This window comes from Anneissia japonica, unplaced genomic scaffold (genome assembly GCF_011630105.1).
Source record: "Anneissia japonica isolate Jap-2015-1 unplaced genomic scaffold, ASM1163010v1 scaffold1511_len2985839_cov193, whole genome shotgun sequence".
Lineage (NCBI taxonomy): Eukaryota > Metazoa > Echinodermata > Crinoidea > Comatulida > Comatulidae > Anneissia > Anneissia japonica.
Window position 1 is genome coordinate 2,914,772 of NW_022685291.1, and position 6,000 is coordinate 2,920,771.

At 37.3% G+C, this 6,000-nt stretch overlaps 1 long non-coding RNA gene across 1 annotated transcript in view; it reads left to right on the forward strand.

The window, feature by feature from the left end:
* The window catches only part of LOC117110939, a 29,776-nt gene extending 23,801 nt beyond the window's left edge, over positions 1-5,975 (forward strand). The window contains exons 3-4 of the long non-coding RNA XR_004445789.1: positions 2,472-2,558; positions 3,232-5,975. This is a non-coding gene — a long non-coding RNA (uncharacterized LOC117110939). The remainder of the gene's footprint in view (positions 1-2,471; positions 2,559-3,231) is intronic.
* Positions 5,976-6,000: the final 25 nt, after the last annotated feature.

The following is a 6,000-nucleotide window of genomic DNA, read 5'->3' on the forward strand; positions in this document are numbered from 1 at the left end:
GCACATTAGCTTAATGGGTTTGTCTCAAACACACCACAAGACAAAAAAGAGCATACACGTTACATCAGGCTAAAAAAAGTTTATGGTTTATGAGGAGGTGTTATTTTTAAACTGAAAAGAGGAAGGTTGTTTGTGTGGGTTTCTTTGGCTTGAATGTTTAATAAATAGAGCTGACCTATGTGTTTATATCAAGGAGCTATACCTCCCTGTTTACATTGTACTTTCGAAAAAAAAGTGTGGTAGAAATTTAAGTAAAGGTTATGTGGGAAACGAAGGCAGTGCTATAAAAAATAACCATGTTCTTAAAAACATGGTTTGATTCAGGACTGGTCACTTGAGCTTACTTGTTTACTTGTTTCCAAAGACAGTCTTCTATAATCCGATCCTCCTGGGTATAGAGGCCAAGCAAAACGATGCTTATAGGCCCCTCGAAAAAAAAACAAATAAACCAGAATAGTTAAAATTTTAACATAGGGCGCAAATTTGAGCGGATGGTCAGCCCAACGTACTTCGATTGCAGATTTAAATAAATTAGTTGAGCTAGAGTTAACGTCTTCATTCGATAAATAATTCCACAGCCGGACTGACCTAAATGAAAAATTGATGTTTAATCTTAGAGGATTGACCTCTAGTTCTAGCACCTTTATCAAACTCAAAAAAATAAATCACACCCGAAACCCTATCAATTCCATGGACAATTTTAAAAAGCTGTAAACTATCAGATCTCTGTCTACGGAACGCTAGAGTTGGAAGATTCAGAAATTTAAGTCTGTCTTCATACGGAAAATCCCTTAGCTCCAAAAACATCTTAGTTGCTCGTTGTTGAACTTTCTCCAAGGAATCTGCCTCTCTCTTGTAAATTGGGTTATAGGCTAGCTACACTGCAATATTCTAAAGTTGGTCTCACAATAAACTTATACAGTTTCAATAGACCCTTTTTCTTCAGGAATCTAAAAGACCGTTTTATCATGCCCAATTCCATGTTAGCTTTCTTACAAATATCGGCAACATGCATTCTAAAATTAAGACTGGAATCAGAAGTAACTCCCAAATCCTTTACACTGTCAACTGCCTGGATTTCTATATCAAACATAAAATAGGAACATTTTGGATTATTTCTTCCATAGTGAACAACGTTTCACTATTACACTATTAAATGGCAAGTTCCATTTTCGAGACCACTCACATAGGGCATTAATATCTTCCTGGAGACGGAATCTATCATCAACCGAGCTGCTGAATAACTGAGGCGGACGAGGCCCGGGACGAGGGCGGACAGAAGATGTCCATAGTAGAATCGGAGCAGATAGTGGCTCAAGCTATCAGTGCTCATCCAAACGGCCTTTGTCAGGCTCTTCTTCATAATCATATTACTTTTAAAATTCAACATTCAAAGTAGGCTTAGAGTTAAGCGATGTGTTTCTACGTTGCTATAAAACAAGATAATAGATTCATTGTCATAAACATGTTGAAACATTCATTTCCTGTTCCACCACCAACAAGAAGGGTAATCTTTTTTCCAAATTTCCGAATAAATTACTAGAATACTTAAATATCTACTGATTTAGGCATCTATATCTCTCACATTGACTATACATAAAGTTGGCACTGTGAACAAGACGGCAGTGTCGATTGTTGGTCAAAGTAAGGGTAAAGTATGTATATGAGAATAACCAATAACTCGCAGCGTCATTGTGCCAAATCCTGAATCAAGTGGTCCGTGACTACAGTAGCAGCCGTGGAAGAGGGGTGCTTATGTTTACATCATTCCACAACGACAGGGGCTAAAATGAACCATAGCATTGGGGAAGCCCCCAAGACTGATTGATTTGGTCCATTTTACTTATATGACATTAGCTATACCATGAGATAGCTACGTGACGGGATGGATTATGGTCAGTGAACATAACGATTCGGGGTGAAAGAGAGGGGGTGGGGGTGATAGCTTTAACGAGCCCGGATATCGTGCTAGTGCCTTGTAAGGTTTCTTGTATAAAACCCTGTCCACACTATCAATTTGTTGTATGCGCACAATAGTCATGATGCGCATGTGCAGCATAGTCATGACGTGATGTCATCATCTCCATATTTAGGCATGTCACATGATTTTGTCAAATGAAATTTGATAATCTAGAGAGGGCTTAATAAAATTATCTAAAAGTACATCTTTTGTACATCATTCTATATCTACGCTCTTAAAATAAAAATTGGATTTATGTAAGAAAGGAAAATGGAGAAAAGTGGCGTCGTCTGTATGCTTACGAAGTAATCTGATAGTTTGTGTATGGGGAATGATCATTCGAGACGGAGAAAAATACCTTGTAGCTTCTGACAGCATAGAGGTATGCTGACAGTGAGTGATTGTGTGCAAAGACGATGCCTTATTGTATGGAATACGCACGGGAATACATAAAATATTAATATGAGTTTTATGTTTGGTAAACAACAGCCTGGTTGGTTTCCTTTTGCAGAGGCGAGGCAGGTGAATCGGACGCACTCTCATCAATCAGTAAAGACGGCCTAGAAGTAAAAAAAAAAAAAGAAGCTGTCTGACCAAAGTAAATACCTGTAATTTATTCCACTGGGATGTTAAGACATAAAGTAATAGGCTTCCATCGTTAGCAATGAGATTATAATGAAATCAACAAATATAATTGGCATTTAGTATTATTATTGTGGCTCGCTGATTAGACCTATGGAATATAATACAGATACCATCTAGTTAATATAAATATATCAATTTTCCAACTCATGCGTGAGCATAAAATTACAATTACTGAGGTCGTTAATAGTTGGAAGATTACTTGGAGGTCACTTATTATAATATGAATGTATGCAGGCCTATCTCTATTTACGGTATATTCTCGGTTATTCTTGGATGAAATAGTAGGGAGATTTCGCAACCTTACGAAAACGATAACGATAACGAATACGTCATTATCATTATCGTCATTCGTGGCTAAAACATCCTTGACAATATGATGTACGAGCTGAACATGATCCTTGATTCATGCAAAAGCCATGAATTGCCGACGTTGTTACAGATATGCTGTAAGGGTTGTCAAAAAATTTGATAAACGTAACCGTAGGCTATTCGTTATCGTTTTATGTAAGCTTGCGAAAACTCCTGAATTCCAGGTTTGCTTCTTTGATCCCATACCCACTCTCTAGGCCTAAGTAAAAACAAACTAGATACGACTTTTTTATATTCCATTTTGTTTTGTGTATTAGGTTACCTATTGCTGATTTACTACTCTGTGCTTGCACGTCATGTTACGCACCGGTGTGTTGCGGCCCATCAATGGTGTAAGAAATACTAGAAGTAATTTGGATGGTCGAAGTTTTATGAGGTTTGGTTGACCGTGAGAAAATCCTCGGTATTTTGCCAAGATTGGATAATTTATGTAAAATAAACACTTAAATAAACACAATTTTAGGCTGGGACACGTGCCAGCGTTACATTCGGGAATTGCAGAAGTATGAAGCATCCGACCCATCCAGATCAAACCTTCCACGAAAGACCTAATGGATTATTTATCATACGTTTTCGTCGATGTTTTATAGGCATACCACACAAGTCAAGCTTACTTAGTAGGCCTATCGCATTTATACAGGTAACAGGTGAATAGTGACTGCCTGCACAGAGGTATAACATTAAAAAAAAAAATCCTCTATGTTTGAGGATACGCTGTGTTTCTCATAAATATGTGTAAGAGCGCATTGTCAACAGTGACAAACGCAGCGCGATTGCAATGAAAAGACAATAATAAACAAATTTAACTCGTTTATGAAATGTGATAACTCTAAGGCCCGGAAGAGATCGTAAGCAAAGGCACACTGCGTCGGTCAACGCATCTATCTCCGTTCTTTCTTTGAGCGACTCAACGCCGATTGTTGATTGTCGATGGCAGATTGAGCGGATCGTCAGTAACGATCTGTTGTGCGCGACTCGTCGGGTGTGTGCGTTCTCCGCCCGCCGCCGAGATCGTCAGCACAGCAGATTTAATGTTTCTAAACAGAGTTCTAAAGTCTAGTTTGTGATGGACTTTAGCTTCTGTTCACACTGTATGAAATTTCTCAACGTTTAACTATAACCTGTTGATAGACTTTAGTTCTGTATTATCATTTAATGTTCTGCATTCGTTTTTTTTTTTTTCGCTTTGTGCAAGGTCCTGTACTTATAAGCTAGCCTGTTCTCCACTATGTTTCCTCTATGAATATTGTATAACAGAAAGTACATTTTGTAATTTCCGTGTTTATGTCATAAAAACTGCTACTCAAGAGATTGTACTAAGAAACCGGCCACGGCAGGTTTTGTATACTAAGAACTTGAAGCGGAAATAAATAACTTTAAACTTTATATGGACCTAAAGTAGATAAGATAGATTTTATATTGCAATAAGAAAGCTGAAATTCTTCTCGCGTTTTTAACAGACTTTATGGTATTGTTATAAAATTCTCAAATAAACAACATGATTTGTTGACTTTAACTTTAGTTAAGATAATGAATACTACGCGTTAAGCGAAGATTCAAGGTTTGATTTTCTAGACTGATCCCATAATTCTCAATATTACCTAACCAGCCGATGACACCGTAGAATCACAACCTTGTTTACCTTTATGGAGGTAGTATCCATAGCGACGGTACCCAGTGTATGATTACGACCAATAAATCATAAAACGCTGACGTCACCGTGGCTACGACTGAAATAATTTCAGAAATCTGATAAACAGGAATTCAAACGATAAACCTTCACCATTATTTCGTTGCCTGCATAATAAAACCATTAACATAAATTGCAGGTATTTTCATGACGTCGTGCGCATGCCATGTAGTCGATGTGTACAAAGGTGTTTGGCTAATTATCATGAGGTATCGCGTATTGTTACCATGACAATATACCCTGAAAGTTTTGAGGTCTGTTAAGGTTCATACAAGGTCAAGTTCTATTGCTATAGTACCCTTGAATCAGGTCAGAGAAGATTTTTGAACAGCAGCTCATTTCCGTTCCTTTGTAGTGTGAACTGATCTAAGCACTGACTACGGTCTAAATATTAAGTATACTAATGTTAGTCATTGTTTAAATCTTTTTCGTATTCTCGAAACCTGAACTAAGTAGTCCAGGGCTAAACTCTGGTCTAATATGTAAATTATGGAATATCAAAATATTATAAATATTACTGCTCATGCTCAGTAGGCATACATCTGTCTGAATTGCACTTGGAATGTCGAAATCTAACATTTTCTGTAGTTAAAGAATATGCATTGGGGGTGTATAATATTTAAGGTAAACTTCACTGCAGGCTGGTACAAGTGTCAAATGGATTGAACCCTTGTTTCAGACTTGTGCAGTACCGTACCTGAATTTGTTCGTACTACGAAGATCAAAATACTAATGATAGACCTAAGCACTCGCATTATTTATTCGCACTAATGTGTCTATTTCATTCCATGTTTTGTCATCACACACACCCCACTAGAGCATTAGGCCTATAATATCTCGTTACCTGATTGAACATCGCATATGATGATACTTGTGATAAAATTAACCAATTCGTAATAATCAAGCTTAGTAAGTTCGTGTTCATAGGCCGACCACACGGCTAGAATGTTTCTGAGTGCGCGGGGCTAAGCCAACTTAAGTCCCCGCTTCAAACCACATCAATCATACTTCAAAAATGACTCAGATGATTATTTAGAATATAAATCATTACATGAGTACGTTGAACTAAACGTCTTAATGTTGATGTCGCCCCCATTAGTATTTCATTTAGCACTTGAAACATCTGATTAACCAAATTAAAATTTCTCCTTATTACCTAGATAGGGTTTACACACGGTATGTTTTATTGTCAATATTTTCATACATAGCCTTATATAATTTTACAGTTTCTTTTATATTAGACCTGGACACGTAAACGATCTTACGGTTCGATAGGCCTACTTGATCTTATAGGACCGGTAAACGTAACTTGGCAACACAATGAAGTGTGTAGGAT